The sequence below is a fragment of the Heptranchias perlo genome, unplaced genomic scaffold (genome assembly GCF_035084215.1).
Source record: "Heptranchias perlo isolate sHepPer1 unplaced genomic scaffold, sHepPer1.hap1 HAP1_SCAFFOLD_53, whole genome shotgun sequence".
In the NCBI taxonomy this organism is placed as follows: domain Eukaryota; kingdom Metazoa; phylum Chordata; class Chondrichthyes; order Hexanchiformes; family Hexanchidae; genus Heptranchias; species Heptranchias perlo.
In genome coordinates, this window is record NW_027139548.1 from 4,402,536 (window position 1) to 4,424,376 (window position 21,841).

The following is a 21,841-nucleotide window of genomic DNA, read 5'->3' on the forward strand; positions in this document are numbered from 1 at the left end:
TTTATAAATTTATAACGTCTTTGTTTTTGTACCCTATGCCTCTAGTTATAAAACCAACTATCCCATCTGTCATTTTCACAGCCTCCTCAACTTGTCCTGCACTCTTCAAAGATTGGTGCATGTGAACCCCCAGATCACTCTCTTCCTGGAAACCTTTAAAATTATCCTTTCACCGATTTATATCTTTTTCAAATGCTACAGCTACTGCGTGATTTGCAGCTCTGAGTGGATTATCAGTTGCCAATTAACTGTAATGTATTCCACGAAAGGATCGGACATGTTTCCTGTGTTGTAGATACGATGGCCACCGCTACACTTAGTCTCACATGTTTGCTACACTCGCAACAACCAAGAGGTAGATCTCGGCTTGACATTGCGAGGGCCTTAATGTGGATGACGAGGCGGATCCTCAGTGAAGTGAGAGAGGACGGGACCATTGGGAGCCTGAGTAGTACAGGGCTGGCCATGCAGGTAAGATGATGTGAAATAGGCAAATGGACTATCAGTTTAATGGGAAATGAGGACCATACGTTAGTAACTGCCTTGTCACACCACATTGAGTCATAAACCTACAACAATTAGAGTTTAGAAATGATACTGTGATATCGGTGTATGGAAGCTTAATGTGATCAACTGACGTTCGGTGTTAACAAATGGAAAGTGCAGTGTATTGGATGAATCGGAGACTCCTCCATACCACTGATGTGATGGAATTTGAAAATTGGGCGCCATGTGCAATGGACGGTTTATTCGATATCACATATTTTACACCATTACCTAACGTAAAAATGAAAAGAATGATAATCGACTTAATGCCAATCAAGTTAAACACTATGAAGTGGAAGGAAGCAATAGTAACATGATGCCAGGTTATGTGGGGAAACTAGTTGACTTCAAATTCCAGGAGGTCAATCTTCGCATGGAATTAAATGGAATTTACACCACAGAAACAGGCCAATCGACCCAACTGGTCTATGCCGGTCTTTATGCTCCACTCGAGCCTCCTCCCATCCTACTTCATCTAACCCTATCAACATATCTTTCTACTCCTTTCTCCTTAATGAATATATCTAGCTTGCCCTTAAATGCAACTATTCTAGACGCCTCAACTGCTTCTTGTGTTACCGTTTTCCACATTCTAACGACTCTTTTGGCAAAGACATATCTCCTGAATTCCTTACTGGATTTATTGTTAACTATCTTATGTTTATGACCCGTACTTTAGGATTCCCCTACAAGTCGAAATTTATTTTCTATGTGGAGCCTATCGCAACCCTTCATAATTTTAAAGACCTCTGTCAGGTCATCTCTCAGTCTTTTCTGTTCTGGACAAAAGAGCCCCAGCCTGTTCAATCTTTTCCTTGTAAATCTTTCTTTGCACCTTCTCCAGTGTCTCGATATCCTTTTTTAATATGGAAACTAGAACTGTGCCCAATAATCCAACAGTTGTCTCACCAGACCCGAACTGTACACAGTACTCCAAGTGTGGTCTCACCAGACCAGAACTGTACACAATACTCCAAGTGTGGTGAAACCGGACCAGAACTGTACACAGTACTCCAAGTGTGGTGTAAACGGTTACCAGAACTGTACTCAGTACTCCAAGTGTTGTCTCACCAGACCAGAACTGTACACATTACTCCAAGTGTGGTGTAAACGGACCAGAACTGTACACAGTACTCCAAGTGTGGTGTCACCAGACCAGAACTGTACACATTACTCAAAGTATGGTCTCACCACACAGTAATCTAATTTAAACTGTACCCCAGTCAGAACGCACCTAGGAATTGATCTTGACTTTGTGCGATAATATAAAACGGGTGATAGCGAATCTGAAGGCCGTTTTCCGTCTCTCCACCATTTTTAATTCCATTGATTTCCACTTTATGCTACAGTGCTTTCAGAAAGAGTTGATAGGTGCTCAGATTAAATTATTTCTGAATATTTTTTTGCAGGAATGTTAAATTTACTGTTCCCCGCTTTAAACCACAGGCCCTGGCCGAACAAATCAACGTGTACACATCACGTGTCTATAATTGCACCAAATCGGCGCTGAAAATGATGCATGAAATTTCTGAGGGAAGCATTAAGGACCTTGCAACGATCTCACAGGTGGCGATAGCCCTGGGAGGAAAGAGTTTCCTGGACGTGAACAAGATAGCCTGTCCTGCTTACGAAGGTAAGAGCACAGAAACAGAACGGAGTCAATATGGATGATGAAATTGGACATTGGCGGGGATGCAAAACGAGCGGTATCGGGATTGTTGTATAACGGTCGGCAAAAGCGAATCCCTTTTGTGTTCCCGAACATGTCTAATTTCACCCACCGCTGCATCTTTAAGCATTGCCTGGGCGGGGTTTATGGGGGAAAATTAGGCGGGACGATTACGCGGCCTTAACACAACCCGCCATTGAAAAAAAAATGTGAGGAAAACCTGTCAGATTTCGCTCCCAGCATGCAACCCTCACCTCCAGAATCTCCTTCAAAACCTGTCAGATTCCGCTCCCAGCATGCAATCCTCACCACCAGAATCTCCTTTAAAACCTGGCAGATTCCGCTCCCAGCATTCAATCCTCACCTCCAGAATCTCCTTTGAAACCTGACAGATTCCGCTCCCAGCATTCAATCCTCACCTCCAGAATCTCCTTCAAAACCTGACAGATTCCGCTCCCAGCATGCAATCCTCACCTCCAGAATCTTCTTTGAAACCTGGCAGGTTCCGCTCCCAGCATTCAATCCTTATCTCCAGAATCTTCTTTGAAACCTGACAGATTCCTCTCGCAGCATGCAATCCTTATCTCCAGAATCTTCTTTGAAACCTGACAGATTTCGCTCGCAGCATGCAATCCTGATCTCCAGAATCTCCTTTGAAACCTGACAGATTCCGCTCCCAGCATTGTATCCTCACCTCCAGAATTTCCTTTTGTAAATATTGGAGGTGTCAGCGTCGTTCAGTGGGTTGCATTCTTGCCCCTGAGTCAACAGGCGCAGGTTCATAGACCGACTCCGGAGAGTTGAGCAAAAAATCTCGGCCGACCCTCCCAGTGCGGCACTGTTGGAGGTGCCATCTTTTGGATGAGATGTTAAACCGAGGCCCTGTCTGCCTTCTCAGGTGGACGGAAACGATCCCATTGCATTATTTCGGAAAAGGGCAGGGGAGTTCTCCCGGGCCTCCTGGCCAATAATTATCCCTCATGCAACATCACGAAAACAGATTATCTGGTCATTATCACAATGCCATTTTGTGGGATCTGCCTGTGCTCAAAGTGGCTGCCGTGTTTCTTACATTACAACAGTGACTACAGTTCAAAAGTGCTTCATCAGTTGTAAAGCAATTTGGGTCGCCTGAGGTCATGAAATGCGCTAATAAATGCAAGTAATTACCTTTTTTTCTCACCTTTATGTGCTCCCACCAGAAAAGAGAGGCTGAAGTCTACGCCCATAGGGTTAGGAAACTGAACAATAAAGAGCCAATTGTTCCAGAGAGTAGAATGAAATTAATGCGAGGAAAATCAGGAAGTCCGAAGTGGACGTTAACCTTCTGATCCTTCTCATTAGCTTTTTGGACTCCAAAATACCAGCAAAGAGTTGGATTTTCTTTCTTGTCGCCCGCTGTGTTAAACCTGGGTGGAAGAAAGTTGAGCTGGGCGGGTGGAAGGACCCTTACAGAACCCGCCAGATATTCCCTTTCTTAAAATACATTCTCAAGATATGGGCATCGTTCGCAAGGACGGCATTTATTGTCCGTCCGCGAGATGCCGTTCAGAAGTTGGTGTTGGGACTTCTTGAACCGTTGGTGTTACTAAATGAATTCCGAGCCCAGTTCAGAGAGCAGTTAAGAGTCAACCACATTGGTGTCGGACTGGAATCACAGATAGGATCAAACCTTGTTGCCCCGAACTGTGGTTTGCTCGCCCACTTCAGAGAGCAGTTAAATGTCGACCACCATCCCCCGCCGAGAGGATTGTGAACATCCAGCGGTAAAGATTAAGTTCTACCCTCATAATTTTAAAATCTAAGTTTTAATCACTGGCCAGTTTCCCGATGTGTTCTCGGGGGTATTTGTCAAGACAACTGAAGCGGGCATTCTCCCCATTCACGTCCTGGCATTCCTGAATCCTCCACATTCGAAGAGTTTTTCGGGCGCAATTCTCCAAAGCCCTGATCCGTCTGTGAGATCTGGCACCCAGCAAGCGGTTTCCCACTGTGGATATCTACAGGGAGCTTCAAATCTGACCATGGACAAACTAACTTTAATTCAGAGTTTGTTTGCACCGGAACTGCACATTTTACAAGTGCTGATTTCGAGCTCAGCTACAGAAGTTGGAAGATGAAATTGGCGGTGGCACAAAACAGGCGATAATTAAACGCCCTGTATTGACTTCAATAGAAGTGAATATCAGGTGTGTTGGACAACGGGTGGATAATGTGAAGCTGCCTGTTTTGAATCCCCCGCCCATGTCCAATTTGACACCCCGTTGACTCCAATAATCTCTTTACATTGTGTCTCCAACTTTGCACAGTGTCAACTCTGACTGGGGCACCATCCACGGTCAAAGGGCTCCCGGCGCTCAGCGAATCTCAATCTCCGCTTTCTGCCAATACCAGGATTGTGAGTCAACGCACCAAAAGTACAGCCACGGCCACGAGGAGACCAACTGCGGCTTTATTGCCCACTCACCCTGTGTCAATGCAAACCACTTCATCACTCGGTACAGCACGTCTAGCCCTTAATTCAACAGCCCAGTCTCCAACATCAACAGCATCGTTAGTGACTTCCTTGGTTACAAGTACCACTGTGCCTATTGTGACCAGTGCGACTGTGCCCATTGTGACCACTGCGACTGTGCCCGTTGTGACCAGTGCAACTGTGCCCGTTGTGACCAGTGCGACTGTGCCCTTCGTGACCAGTGCGACTGTGCCCGTTGTGACCAGTGCGACTGTGCCCTTCGTCACCAGTGCGACTGTGCCCGTTTTTACCAGTGCGACTGTGCCCGTTGTGACCAGTGCGACTGTGCCCTTCGTCACCAGTGCGACTGTGCCCGTTTTTACCAGTGCGACTGTGCCCATTGTGACCAATGCGACTGTGCCTATTGTGACCAGAGCGAATGTGCCCGTTGTAACCAATGTGATTCTGCCCATTGTGACCAATGCGACTGTGTCCATTGTGACCAGTGCATCTGTGCCCGTTCTGTCCAGTACTGCTGTGCCCGTTGTGACAACTACGACTCTGCCCATTGTGACCAGTGCGACTGTGCCCATTGTGACAAGTAAGGTGGTACCCGTTGTGATCAATGCGACTGTGCACGTTTTTACCAGTGTGACTGTGCCCATTGTGAACAGAACGACTGCACCCGCTGTGACCAGTGTGACTGTGCCCGTGGTGGCCAGTGCGACTTGCCCATTGTGACCAGTGCGACTGTGCCCGTTGTGACCAGTGCGACTCTGCCCGTTGTGACTAGTGCAACATTGCCCGCTGTGACTGGTGCGACTCTGCCCGTTGTGACCAATGCGACTGTGCCCATTGTGAATAGTGCGACATTCTCCATTGGGAACAATGCGCCTGTGCCTGTTGTAACCAGTGCAACTGTGCCCATTGTGAGCAGTGCGACTGTGCCCGTTGTGGCCAGTGCGTCTGTGCCCATTGTGACCAATGCGACTGTGCCCATTGTGACCAGTGCGGCTGTGCCCATTTTGACCAATGCGACTGTGCCCATTGTGACCAGTGCGACTGTGCCCATTGTGACCAGAGCGGCTTTGCCCGTTGTGACCAGTACGACTGTGCCAATTTTGACCAATGGGACTGTGCCCATTGTGACCAGTGAGACTCTGCCCATTGTGACCAGTGCGACTGTGCCCATTGTGACCAATGCGACGGTGCCCATTGTGACCAGTGAGACAGTGCCCATTCTGACCAGTGAGACTTTGCCCATTGTGACCAGTGAGACTGTGCCCATTGTGACCAGAGCGACTTTGCCCGTTGTGACCAGTACGACTGTGCCCATTTTGACCAATGCGACTGTGTCCATTTTGACCAATACGACTGTGCCCATTGTGACCAGTGAGACTGTGCCCATTGTGACCATTGCGACTTTGCCCGTTTTGAGCAATGCGACTGTTCCTATTTTGTCCAGTGGGACTGTGCCTCCATCTTCCAACAGGGTGAAGGCCCCATCGACGACTGAACCCAATATTCTGCTTTCTCCCTTTCTGGCGAGTAAAAGCTTGCAACCATCATCGGCCGTCACGGTGAGACCAGTGCTTCTTCAGTCTTTACATTCAGCATTGCCATTACCTTCTGTGGAGTATATATCACCAAAGTACATTACTGCAGCATTTCCAACATCTATAAATCAGGCTACATCCTCCGAGGACAATACAGTCACATCATCATCTGTAAATCAGGCCAAATCTTCCAAGATCTATATAGCACCATCATCATCAATAAATCAGACTACACCATCCAAGGGCAAAACAGTCCCATCACCATCAATAAATCAGTTCAAAACCTTAAAAGTCCATACGGTACCATCATCAGCAATAAATCAGGCCACATCATCCCAAGTCAATACGGTAACTTCATCATCTCTAAATCAGACTGAACCATTACAGATCAATATAGTAACATCATCGACTATAAATCAAACCACACCTTCCCAGGTCAATACAGCACCGACATCATCTATAAACCGGGCTACACAATCCCAGGTCAATACAGTGAAAAAATCATCTTTAAATCAGGCAAGACCAACCCTGGTTAATACAGTCATAGAGTCATAGAGTCATAGAGTTATACAGCACGGATAGAGGCCCTTCGGCCCATCGTGTCCGCGCCGGCCATCAGCCCTGTCTACTCTAATCCCATATTCCAGCATTTGGTCCGTAGCCTTGTATGCTATGGCATTTCAAGTGCTCATCCAAATGCTTCTTGAATGTTGTGAGGGTTCCTGCCTCCACAACCCTTTCAGACAGTGAGTTCCAGACTCCAACCACCCTCTGGGTGAAAAAGTTATTTCTCAAATCCCCTCTAAACCTCCCGCCTTTTACCTTGAATCTATGTCCCCTTGTTATAGAACCCTCAACGAAGGGAAAAAGCTCCTTAGTATCCATCCTATCTGTGCCCCTCATAATTTTGTACACCTCAATCATGTCCCCCCTCAGCCTCCTCTGCTCCAAGGAAAACAAACCCAATCTTCCCAGTCTCTCTTCATAGCTGAAGCGCTCCAGCCCTGGTAACATCCTGGTGAATCTCCTCTGCACCCTCTCCAAAGCGATCACATCCTTCCTGTAGTGTGGCGACCAGAACTGCACACAGTACTCCAGCTGTGGCCTAACCAGTGTTTTATACAGCTCCATCATAACCTCCTTGCTCTTATATTCTATGCCTCGGCTAATAAAGGCAAGTATCCCATATGCCTTCTTTACCACCTTATCTACCTGTTCCGCCGCCTTCAGGGATCTGTGAACTTGCACACCAAGATCCCTCTGACCCTCTGTCTTGCCTAGGGTCCTCCCATTCATTGTGTATTCCCTTGCCTTGTTAGTCCCTCCAAAGTGCATCACCTCGCACTTTTCCGGGTTAAATTCCATTTGCCACTGTTCCGCCCATCTGACCAACCCATCTATATCGTCCTGCAGACTGAGGCTATCCTCCTCGCTATTTACCACCCTACCAATCTTTGTATCATCAGCGAACTTACTGATCATACCTTCATCATCTATAAATCAGACCAAAACATCCCAGATCAATAAAGTACCATCATCAACTATAAATCAGGTCAAATCATCCCACGTCAATACAGCACCATCATCGTCTCCAAATCAGACCAAAACATCCCAGGTCAATAGAGTACCATCATCAACTGTAAATCAGATCAAATCATCCCAGGTCAGTACAGTACCATCATCGCCTCTAAATCAGACTGCACCATCTCAGGTCAATACAGTCCCATCATCATCTATAAACCAGATTACACAATCGCTAGTCAATACAATAACATCATCATCTTTAAATCAGACAAAACCATCCCAGGTCAATACAGTACCATCATCGTCTATAAATCAGACTACACCATCTCAGGTCAATACAGGCCGATCATCATCTATAAACCAGGTTACACAATCCCGAGTCAATACAATAACATCATCATCTTTAAATCAGACAAAACCATCCCAGGTCAATACAGTACCCTCATCGTCTGTAAATCAGGCTACACCATCCGAGGTCAATTCGGGATCATCATCATCATCTATACATCAGACCAAACCATCCGAGGTCAATACAGTACCATCGTCATCTATTAATCAGGTTGCACCTTCCCAGATCAATACAGTACCGTCGTCATCTATGAATCAGACGACACCTTCCCAGGTTCATAAAGTACCATCATCATCTGCTAATCAAACTACACCATCTCAGGCCAGTACAGTATAATTTTCATCATATACTAACAATGATAAACCTTCTCTCATCGCTTCAATAGCACCTACACTATTTGTAATTGTTGATTCACCTTCCCTGATGAGAACAGCAGCATCTTCACCATCCACTAACTTTGCGACATCTTCTCTGGTCAGTATAATATCACCGTCACTAACTGTAAATGTGGATTCATCTTCCTGGATGAGAACAACAACACCCTCACCATCGACTCAATCGGATGCATTTTCTCTGGTCAGCACAATAGCCCCTTGACTATCTATAAATGTTCATTAACCATCCCCTGTCAGTATAAAAGCTCCTATACCATTTTAAATCTTGATATATCCTCCCTGGTCAGTAAAAGACAATAGCCAAACATCGATAAATATGAATCCATTTCCCTGGTCAGAATTGAACCATATGTAAAGGTGGATCCTTCGTGCCAAGTGGGCGGAATCACATCGGGCAACTGCTCAACAACAGCCCGCTGTTGATAACAATGGAAATGAAAATTAGGAGAGGTGTACAACGAGCGGCCGATCTGACATCATCAGTTTTACATTATCGAAAAAAGTTTGAATTCCTTCCGTCCTTTCCACACGGTTTAATCGATGTAAATGTTGTTTTGTTTGACTGTCTGGGTGCTAAAATCGCTTGAATCTGGGGTAGGGAAGATAATTGGCCGAGACGGATTGTGCACCTGTTCCAGAACTCACCCGTTTTATTGTCCCCATAATTCAAATTGAAAGTTAAATCAGGCGGGCTCTGTTCTGGACGTCCAATCCTCTGGTCGGTGCTGAGACCAGGATTAACATCTTGGCAGAAATAGCCTTCATCCGCCGCATCATTAACAGTCAGCACAAAAGCACTTGAGAAATCTATAAATGTGGAAACATCGGGATAGATTTTTCACTCATCGCCCGGGCCTTTAACAGGCCTTGTGGATTGGTCGTCCTTGAAGCTGTTGAGATTGGGGGTCAATCCAAACTTTTTAAAGTGACATTGATAGATTTTTGTTGAGCAAGGTTATGAAGGGATGTGGAACATAGGCGGGTAAACGGAGTTGAGGTACAGATCGACCATGATCTGATTGAATGGTGGAACAGCTCGAGGGGGCTGTGCCTGTCCAATTCTCCCATATTACGAATATATCTTATCATCCCTGCTCAGCTCAGACTTAAACCATCCATAAATGTGCTATCTGCTCACCTTCAGTTGTACAAAAATTAATTAATTTTCCACAGATCTCTTAAATAAATGCTCCATATCATCCGACTGAACTCCAGGATTTTCACTTCCATCATCATTTGTAAAAAAAGGCAAATATTTTCTCGTATGTGAGCAATAACTTTATCCTCCTCCATTATATCACCGTACTTTTATCCTCCTCAATTATATAACCAGACCTTTATCACCCTAAGTTACAAAACCACATCTTTATCCTCCTCAATTATATCACCACACCCTTATCCTCCTCAATTAAATAACCATACCATATCATCCCCAATTGTATCACCATCCCTTTATCCTCCTCAATTATATCACCATATCTTCACCCTCCTCAATTTTATCACCATCCCTTTATCCCCCTCAATTATATCACCTTCCTTTCTCCTCCTCTATTATATCACCATCCCTTTATCCCCCTCAATTATAACACAATACCATTATCCACCTCAATTATTTCAACATACCTTTATCCCCTTCAATTGTATCAACATAATTTCATGCTCCTAAATTTTAACACCATGCCTTTATCCCTTAATAATATCACCATACCTTTATCCCATTATTCACCTCGCCAGATTTTTGCACATTTCCAGCTGCTGCCCGTTTCATGTCCTTCAGAAGTTGAAAGATATCAATGCACTCACTGTGGATAACTTTTACTTTTGACGATTGTGGAAAATCGATATCGATATGTCCGATCATTATTCGCCCTGTCCAATCATTCCTCCATTGACTTCAATGGAAAGGAAACTTGGTCCAGTTGTATAAAGAATGGCCAATTCGATATCGACTATTTAACACAATCGACGGAAGATAAAATGAGCCCCACTCTTGACATCAAACAATGGCGCCAGTGATGCCAATGAATATTGCAGGTGAATCAGTGTCCCAAGTATTCGAACATCGTTCCCTTCTACAAGTGGACATAGCCCTAAAATCAGAGCCAGGCCATTCATGAGAGAAGTTAGACATTTGCACTTCAAACAAAAGATTGCAGAAATGTGGAACTCACTCCCGCAAAAAGCATGAGATGCGAGCTCAATTTATAATTTGAAATCTGAGATTGATAGATTTTTTGCTAGCTCAGTGTATTAAGGGATATGGAGCCAAGGCTGGTGGATGGAGTTGATGTGGAGATGCCGGTGATGGACTGGGGTTGAAAAATGTCAGGAATCTTACAACACCAGTTTATAGTCCAACTGTTTTATTTGAAAAACTGTTTTATTTGATGGATTTGAGGCACAGATCAGCCATGATCTCATTGACTGGCGGAACAAACGCGAGCGGCTGAATGGCCTCATCTTGTTCCTCGTTCCTACGTTTAGCAAGTGCATCGTTGCTACCAAATTGGCACATTCCCTGCCTGGATAGGGCGTTTCTCGGATTTTAAAAGGCTGATTTATGGATCGATCGGTATTGCAAACAAACTATTTGCTTTTACTTGTATAATCAATTTTACGCTTTGAAATCCAACATGATTAATGATAATAAACCAATAGATCACGGTTCCAAAGATTGTGTGCATTGTCTGCTTTGCAGAAAAATAAATAAATACATTTTTGGATTATTGACTTTTTATCTCTAACGGGTTTTGAAAAATTGCAAAGTTGAGAGTTGCAACAGGAACAAAATAAGGCACAGAAAAAAACCCAATTGCAGTAGCTGGAAACCAAAACCAGTAAATGCTACAAAAATTCAACAGGTCAGGCACTATCCACGGAGACCACAGCTACAACAACTTGAATTTATATAACGCCTTTAACGTAGCAAAACATCCCAAGGCGCTTCACAGGAGCGTACATCAGACAAAATTGAACACTGAGCCACATAAGGAGATATTAGGACACGTGTCAAAAAGCTTGGTCAAAGAGGTACATTTTGAGAAGCGTCTTAACGGGGCAGAGTGAGTTTGGAAGGGAATTCCAGACTTCAGGACCGAGACAGAGGTGAAAATCAGAGGATGCAAAGGAGGCCAGAATGGGAGGAACGCAGTGATCTCAGTGGGTTGTCGGGCTGGAGGAGGTGACAGAGATAGGGAGGGGGCGAGCGCCATGGAGGGATTTGAAAACAAGGATGAGAATTTTAAAATCGAGGCGCCGCGGAATCGGAGCCAATGTGGGTCAGCGAACACAGCGGGGCGGTCGGTGAACGGGACTTGGTGCGAGTTAGAATACTGGGAGCAGCTTTTTGAATGAGCTGAAATTTACAGAAGGTGCAAGGTGGGAGGCCGGCAAGGTAATATTGGGAAAGTCATGTTAATATTTCGGGTGCAGACCAGATTATCAACATTTCAATTTGCTATCAGGAGCGGCGCATGGTGGGTGGTGGGGCCGGGGGCGGGGGCGGGTGCGCGTTGGGGAGAGTTTGACCAGCGGACTGTGGCTATTGCACAGTTTGCTGTTCATCTGATGGGCGATTACAGTCAACGGACTCTGTGAAAGTCCAGAGAGTAGTGGGACAGACCGCCCATGTTGGTGCTGAGCTCCACGCTCAACCAGTCAATGTAACAATCGGAGCAAATCCAAGGTGCACAGATAGTCGGGGGGGGGGGGAGCGGGGATGTTGGGGGAGGGGGTTAAAATCAACTCTGTCGGGTCGCAAAACGTGAGGGTTATAGATCAGCCGTCCTTTTATAATCCTCACCCAATTTTAAATTCCATTGACTTCAATCGACGCTAATCGCACTCGGAATAGAAAATGGGGCGTGTGAATGGCGATCAAAGTTGAATCGTCCCACTACTGTAACAAAACGTTGAGCTACTCAAAGCAAGTCCAGCTGTGGGTTCTTTTAACTTTTGGGTGATGGGTTTAAACGGGCGAGATAGAATCAGTCGCTTATTTTACACCATAACCGATTACGGTTTCCAATTGGAAGGGAATATCTGACTGGGCCGAGAATAGGCGGTCAATTCGACTTCGCCCGTTTTACACTATCGGGTGAGCAGGTTCCCAGCTGGTATTTTTCCCGAGTGCAAACTTCCCGCCTGTCTCCAAAAACTGCTGAACATGATCTTAACAAACAAAGCAGCTTTTTCAGAAAGCAAACTGCGACGTGACCAATTCCGCTTTACTTTGTTAAGTGGAAAACCAGGTGAAATTGTAAAATAAAAGTTAAAACAGCATGTGTCTGAACAGGCTCGATGGGCTGAATGGCCTAATCCTGTTCCTATGTTCCTTCCGAAGTTTGTGAAAAAACCTATTGACGCTCAACCCTTCAAGTATGTATTTTTTATTCATTCTTGGCATATGGATGTCGCTGGCAAGACCGGCAATTATTGTACATCTCTTGTTGCCCTGATGGCTGATTGGCTTGCTGAACCCACTTCAATTATAGGCAGAGTCTTCTTCAGCAACTTTTATTGTTATTCATTCTGGTGGTGTGGGCATCGCTGGCAAGGCCGGCATTTATTCTCCATTCCCTGGTTGTTCTGAGAAGCTGCTGGTGTTGGAAGCGGTTTTGATGCAACTGAGATGCTTGCTCGGGCCACTTGAGAGAGCGCTTCATAGCGGACCACATTGGTGTGGGCCTGGTGTCTCATATAGGGACAGACGGGGTAAGGACGGCAAGTTTCCTCCCCTGACCTACATTTTTTTAACTATTAGGGCATTTACAACTATCCGACCGCTTCACGATCACTTTTACTGATACCAGAATTTTATTTCCAGTATTTGTGAAACTGAATTCAAATTCTCGAACTGCCATGGTGGGATTTGAGCTAATGGGTTATCAGTCTCGGCCTCAGAATAGCTAGTCCAGTAAAATATCCAATACATACAGTCACGTAATAAAGTCAATTTTCATACATCGTAGTAATAAGCGGGATATTTATTTCGTTCGGAATACGAAACTGCTTGATATATTTCACAAACACACACACACAGACCACAGAGAGACACACAAATACACACACACACTCAGGCACACAAACACGCAGGTACAAACACACGCACACACAAGCACTCAGGCAGACACACACACAGGTACAAACACACGCACAAACCCTCAGGCACTGGCACACACACCGGCACACATACACACACACACAACACACTCACAGGCAGTCACACACACACACACACACACACACCACGAATGCTGATTAACTACTGGGGTAGCAAATGCCTCTCAATCCTTCTTTATAAAATTACACCAGGTAATTTTCCTTCACCACAACCAGAGAATAACTTGCAACCTTAGGTGAATGTTGTTCTTTAATTGTTGTTACATTGCATCTTGAGTAATATAAATATTGTTCGGTATCCATAACCATGATTCTCTAGTCACAATTTGGCTTTAGAATATAATGGACGGGAGGGATTTTCACTGGTCGTTCTGAATTAAGAACGTTGTAAGTGTAAATGTTTATGAACATAGAAAACATGCAGATCCCCCGTGATCTGATTGAATGATCAGGCCCGAAGGGTTGAATGGCCCCCATAGTCCTATGCTTCGATGTACCTATGTAAACACGGCATGAGGAATGTCGAAATTCACTAATTCTGGCAAAAACAATAAAAATGTTTTGAAAGCACAGTTTCATGATTTTATTAGACATAGCAATCAGACGAAAATATCCTCCCGGGTGTACAATGTTGCTAACATGTGACGCTAAAGGAAATCTCAGCTCGTTATTCTGCTCTTGTGCTTTAGAAAAGTAATGTGGAAAACATAACCTATTTCTGTACTTTGATGGATTATTTCCATTGTGTAATTATGCCCCGATTGTTCTTAGCAGGACATTTTGGACCTGGTTGCTAAAGTTCAGTCAACTCGAGACGGCGTTGACTCATTAATATCTGACGACTGAATGGGAGAAGGGGGAGTTATCATCCACCATTGTTCAAACTCATAGGGGTGTGAATCTAATCAATGCCGCTCGATGTTTTCTGATAATAATTATATATCGAGGCCAAGGAATACTCGAGTGGGTAGCGTTGAACAGGATGCCTGCATTTTTCAAACGTCGACTTAAAAGTGAAAACTATGGAACATTTGAATTTTGAGCCCATGCATTTGACGCCCTCGGCCTCAACATTAGCAATCACAGTGACATGTCAAGGAAAACAGGGATCAGAGTCAAGTTAAAACTATCGCTACTCCACCTGAACTTTGTAAAAAAACTTCAACTTCAGGATAGGATCCCTGTTACTGCCAAGGTGATTAAGGAGATCACTTTTGGAGCAGATGAATTGCGAGATGAGGAAAGACCACCCTCGACTTCAGTGAAGGCAGATGCGAAGTATTGATTTAGTCTTTCAGACTATTCTGCCCCTGCCTTCAAAGGAAGATCGATTTTGTTGGTCCATAATCGCCCCCCTCCTTCCTTTGACTATCCTTTTATTATTTACATGTTTATAAAAGACTTTTGGGCTCCATTTATATTAGCCGATATAAAATTACCCTAAAATGTCTATTCTAATTCTCCTTTTTGCCCCTCTTATTTCCCTTTTTCAGTTCTCTCCAGGACTTTTTGTATTCAGCTTAGTTCTCTACTGAATTACGAACCCAGCATTTATCATAAGCCTCCTTTCTCTGTTTCATTTTAACCTGAATAACTTCAATCGTCCAGGGAGCTCCAGCTTTGGATGCCTTTCCATTCCGTCTCATGGGAATGTGTCTTATCTTTGCTCGAGCTATCTCCACTTGAAGGTCTCCCATTGCTCTTTTATTGTTTTTCTTGCCAATCTTTGATTCCAATCCACCTGGGCCAGATCCCTTTTCAACTCACTGAAATTAGCCCTCCTCCAGATGAATATTTTCACATTTGATTTCTACTCTGTCCTTTTCCATAACTATTCTAAACCTAATGATATTGTGACCACTGTTCCCCACATGCTCTCCCACTGAAACATGCTCTACTTGCACCACTAAATTCCCGAGACCTATGTCCAGCACTGCTTCGTCCCTCGTTGGGCTGGAAACATATTGATCACAAAGTTCTCTTGTACACATTTCAGGAATCCACCCTCCCTTTGTTCTTTAATCTGTTATTTTCCCAGCCTATATTAGGATAATTGAAGTCCCTTATTATCACGACACTAATGTTCTTCCATCTTCATGCAATTTTCAATACAACAAAGAGCATCACCTCGCACTTACTGACATTAATTTCCATCTGCCTCTTTTGAGCCCATTCTCCCATCTTATCAACATCCCTTTGCAGTTTCCTTTGGGCTTCTAAGGAATAACCGGTACCGCCTATTTTGGTATCATCTCCAAATTTCGATACCACTACCTCTAAGTCTAATTCCAAATCATTGATCCGCACAGTGAACAGAAATGGTCCTAAAATCAACTTACGTCAAACACCACGACCTGCTTCCAGCCAGTTTGAAAAATTGCCCTTTCCTGTTGTGTTCTATTTTTTCCTTTCGAACCATTTTTTAACCCAGTTTTTTACCGTCCCTCTAATCTTCTGCGCTATTCTCCTTTAATCGTCCAGTAATTGTAACAGGACGATAATAAATGGGCGATATCGGCTATCAGATGAGGCGTATAATGGACAGCCAAATCGATTGCGCCCATTTTACCCTATCGCCCAAAGTTAAATTAACCTTTACAGTTCTCAGCTTCTGCGAATTGCGAACCAACAGGCGTCAATTTCACTCCAGGTTGCAAAAAGGACACGTCGTCACACCGGTCACTCCTCCAGCCTCTGCCTGGCGTGAATTTGCAAGTCTACTTAAAGGGGAGGCTTATCCGATTTTAACTCTTCTTGGTGTCTGGTGCTGTTCTTGGCCTTTAATATTTTCCACCAGTTAATACCGCCTGGTTTGGATGTAGTTTGTGATTGAGTTTCCCTCGAAATCACAGGATATCATTTACACCACGTCACAATTATGAAGACTCCTTGTTCCAATAAGGTAACCGGCGACAATTTGGGTTTTTAGCTCACTCTCGAAGTCTAAGTTTAAAGGTATTTTATGGCCAATAAGTGGACAGGGAGGGCTCTGCTTATCACTCGTCCTGGACCGATCCACTCCATTAGAGTCAGGACCTCTGTCACAGAACAGGTCACAAAGGGAAGACCTCAGGGACATAACAGGACCAATATCCTGCTGCAACTTCGGCAGAAGATCCGTGGAATTCCTGGTGGAGAAATGGCATAAACTTTTATGGTGGACAATCGGAACAACCTCCAGAGAACTTCACATCGAGGTGTTCGAATTAGGATATGAGGGCAGCTCGGCAAAACTTCGCATAAGCAAGGAAGTTATGTCAAATCTTTGAAAAAAAGCCTTGGTTCGGCCTTAGCTGGAGTATTGTGTCCAATTCTGGGCACTGCATTTTAGGAAGGCTGTGAAGGCCTTAGAAAGGGTGCAGAGGAGATTCATCAGAATGGTACCAGGAGTGAGGGACTTCAGTTACTTGGAGAGAATAGAGAAGCTGGGGCTGTTCTCGCCAGAGTAGAGAAGGTTAACGGGAGATTTAACAGAGGTGTTCAAAATCATGAAGGGTTTTAATGGAGTAAATAAGGAGAAGCTCCTTCCAGTGGCAGAAAAGGTCGGTAACCAGAGGACCTAGATTAATGGTAATTGGCAAAAGAACCAGAGTGAGTGATAAATCTATGGAACAAGCTCACTCGGGATACTGTGGAAGCAATTTGTATTGATTCATTTCAATGAAAAATAGGTGCATTTCTTTCAGAAAATAACATTTTGGGATATGGTGTGTGAGTAATTTAAGGCTTGACATGTGGTAAGTGCTCGGGAGGAAAAGGATGGATTTGGACCTCTGGTCCCCAAAGCTCTCCAACACTGGGGTTTTCCTCGCCTCATGTCTGGGTCTGACTTAGACTAATTGATAGAGATTGATTGCTATGATTAGTCAATAACTAGAGAGCCAGGCTGAATACAGAAAGTACAGAGGAGATGTAAAGAAAAGGAAACAGGAGGGGCAAAGAGAGAGTATGAGAATAAATTAGTGGCTAACATGCAGAGCAACACAAAAGTCTTTTATAAACATACAAATATTAAATGAGCAATCAAAGGAAGAATGGGACCAATTAGGGGGATAGAAGAGATCTTCTTGTGGAGGCAGAGGGCACGGCTGAGGCACTAAATGAATACTTTGCACCCGTCTTCACTAGAGGATGCTGCCATTGTTGAAATAAAGGTGGAGGAAGTACTGATATTGAATAGGATACACAATAGACAACGATGGGATACTGAAAAGATTGGCAGCACCCAAAGGAGAAAGCTCAGCCGGTCCAGATGGGACGCTCTGGCTACAATCTTCCAAACCTACTTAGAAACGTGGATGGTGCTGGAGGACTGGAGCATTGCAAACGTTATATCACTATTAAAGAAAAGGGCGGGGGTTAAAGCAGGCAATTACAGTCCAGTTAGCTTAACGTCGGTGGTGGATAAATTTTACAAGCAATAATGTGTGACAAAATAATTTGTTACTTGGAAAAGTATGGGCTAATAAATGAAAGTCAGCATGCGTTTGTGAAAGGAAACTCGTGTTTGACTCACTTGATTGAGTTCTTTGATGAAGCGGCAGAGAGGGTTGATAAGGGTAGTGTGGTTGATGTTGTGTATCTGGACACTGAAAATGGGTTTGATAAGCTACCACACAACAGAGGTGTTAACATAATTAATGGGATTTTTTTATTCGTTCATTGGGTGTGGGCGTCACTGGCAGGGCCAGCATTTATTGCCCATCTCTGATTCCCCTTGAGAAGGTGGCTGTTAGCCTCCTTCTTGAACTGCTGCAGTCTGTGCGGTGAAGGTTCTCCCGCACCGCTGTTCGGTAGAGAGTTCCAGGCTTTTAACCGAGTGACGATGAAGGAACGGCGATATATTTCCAAGTCATGATGGTGTGTGACTTGGAGGGGAACGTGCAGGTGGTGTTGTTCCCATGTGCCTCCTGACCTTGTCCCTCTCGGTGGTAGAGGTCGCGGATTTGTGAGGTGCTGTCGAAGAGGCCTTGGCGAGTTGCTGCAGTGCATCCTGTGGATTGTACACACTGCAGCCAAGTTGTGCCAGTGGTGAAATGAGTGATTTTTTAGGGTGGTGGATGGGGTGCCAATCAAGCGGGCTACTTTGTCCTGGATAGTGTCGAGCTTCTTGAGTGTTGTTGGAGCTGCAATCATTCAGGCAACTGGACAGTATTCCGTCATACTCTTGACGTGTGCCTTGATGGTGGAAAGGCTTTGGGGAGTCAGGAGGTGAGTCACTCGCCACAGAATACCTGGCCTCTGCCTTGCTTTTCCAGCAAAAGTATTTATGTGGCTGGTCCAGTTAAGTTTCCATCAATCTTTGGTCACCCTTTGCAGGTTTCTCAAACTCTCCCAATCCTCGGGCTCACTTCTATCCTTCGCAACACGAACAGCTTCTTTTTTAATCTAATATTATCCTTAACTTCTTTAGTTCGCCACAGATGGATCGCTTTTCCCGTGGAGTTCTCAGTGGATGGTACATTGGTTGAGAATTCTGAACTATTTCTTCAACTGTCTGCTATTGCTTATCTACCATCATACCTTTTAATTTAATTTCCCAATCGACCTGAGCCAACTTGCCCCACATACCTATGTGATTGGCTATATTTAAGTTTGAGACTCTTGGTTCGGATTTAAGTATGTCACTCTCAAACTCAATGTGAAATTCTATCATATTATGATCACTCTTGCCCAGAGGATCCTTTATTATGGGATTACTAATTAACCCTGTCTCATTACACAATACAAGATCTAAAATAGCCGAGTTCCATGATTGGTTCCACAACATATTGTTCTAGGAAACTGTCTCTATTGCCTTCCATGAACGCGCCCTCCCGACTGCCTTTGCCAATTTCATTTGCCCAGTCTATAGGGAGATTAAATTCCTGCACGATTATTGCATTAGCTTTGTTGCAAGCTCCGATTATTTCTTGATTAATGCTCTATCCAATGGTATAGCTACTGTTAGGGAGACTATAAACCGCTCCCACCAGTGTTTTCTGCCCCTTTTCCAAATCCACCCATGGCATTGCCTGTATCTCTGTAACATCCTTCAATCCTACAAACCTCCAAGAAGTCTGCATTCCTCCAACTGTGGCCTCTTCTGCATCGCCCACTCCATATGTCTCACTATTGTCGACCATGTCTTCAGACCTCTAGGCCCTAAGCTCTCGAATACCATTCTTAAACCTCTCCGCTTCTCGACCTCTTTCTCCTCCTTTAAGATGTTTCTTAAAGCTTATCTCTTTGGCCAAGTTTTTGGTCACTTTTCCGAATGTCTCGTTCTTTGACTCGGCGTCAATTTTTGTCTGAATTTGCTCCAGTTAAGAAACGGTGGACTTTTTACGACATTATAAGTACCATATTGAGTTACATAGACTCATAGAATGGTTACAGCACAGAAGGAGGCCATCTGGACCGTCGAACCTGTGCCGGCTCTCTGCAAGAGTAATCGAGCTCCTCCAACTCCCCTGCCCTAATCCCATAGCTCTGCAAATGTTTTCCCTTAAGTGTTAACCAATTCCCTTTTGAAGACCATGATTGAATCTGCCTCCACCATCGCCTTGGGCAGCGCATTCCAGATCCTAACCACTCGCTGTGCAAAAAAGTTTTCTCTCATGTCACCATTGGTTATTTTGCCATTCACTTCAACGCTGTGTCCTCTGGTTCTTGAATCTTCTGCCAATGGGAACAGTTTCTCTCTGTATACTATGTCCAGACCCCTCATGATTTTGAACGCCTCTCTCGAATCTCCTCGCAACCTTCTCTGTTCAATGGAGAACAATCCCAGCTTCTCCAATCTATCGATATAACTGAAGTCCCCCATCCGTGGAGCCATTTAATTAATAATTTCTGCACTCTCTGAAAGCCCTTCACATCTTTCCTGAAGTGTGCTGCCCAGAACCTTACACAATAATCCAGTTGTGGCCAAATCAGTGTTTATACAGTTTCATCATAACTTCTTTGCTTTTGTACTCAACGCCTCTATTTATAAAGCCCAGGATACAGTCTGCTTTTTTAACCACTATCTCAAACTGACCTGCTGTCTTCAATGATTTTTGCACATATGTCCCCCGGTCTCTCTATTCCTGCATCCCCTTGAGAATTGTACCATATTGTTTATTTTTCCTCTCTTCGTTCATCCTACCAAAATATATCACTTCACACTTCTCCGCGTTAAATTTCATGTGCCACGTGTCTGCCCGTGCCACCAGCCTGTCAAAATCCTTTTGAAGTCAATTACTGTCCTCCTCACTGTTCACTCCCCTTCCAAGTTTGGTGACATCTGCAGATTTTGAAATTTTGCCCTGTACACCCAAGTCCAAGTCATTCAGAAAGCTCAAGGAAAGCAGTGGTCCGAGTACCGACCCCTGGGGAACACCACTGCACACCTCCCTCCAGTCCGAAAAACAACCGTTCACCACTCCTCTCTGTTTCCTGTTACTTCGCCAATTCTGTATTCATGCTGCTACGTCCCCCTTTATTCCATGGGCTTTAATCTTGATGACAAGCCTTATGCGGCACTTTATCAAACGTCTTCTGAAAGTCAATATGCACCACATCAACTGCATTGCCGTCATATATCCTCTCTGTTACCTCGTCAAGTTAGTTGGACACGATTTGCCTTTAAAAAATTGGTGCTGGCTTTCCCCATTGAATCCACAATCTTCCAAGTGACTATTAATTCTGTCCCGGATTAACATTTCTAAAAGTTTCCCCAGCACTGAGGTGAAACTGACTGGCCTGTAATTGCTGGATTTATCCTTACATCCTTCTTTAAACAAGTGCGTCACACTTGCGATTCTGCAGTCCTCTGGCACCACCCCCGTATCTAAGGATGTCTTGAAGATTATGGCCAGTACTACCGCGATTTCCACCCTTACTTCCCTCAGCAACCTAGGATGCATCCCATCCAGACCGGGTGACCTTATCTACTTTACGTTCTGCCAGCCTTTCTAGCACCTATTCTTTATCAGTTTTTAGCTCATCCAGTATCTCAACTGCATCTTCCTTTTCTGAGACTCTGGCAGTATCTTCTTCCTTGGTAAAGACAGATGCAAAGTACTTATTTAGTACCTACCACGTGCCCTCTGCCTCCATGATCAGATCTCCTATTTGGTCCCTCATCGGCCCCATCCCAACTCTTACTACCCATTGTCTGTTTACATGCCGAGTGAAGTCTTTTGGATTCCCTGTTATGTTTGCCACCAATGTATTCCAATACTCTTTCTTTGCCCCATTATT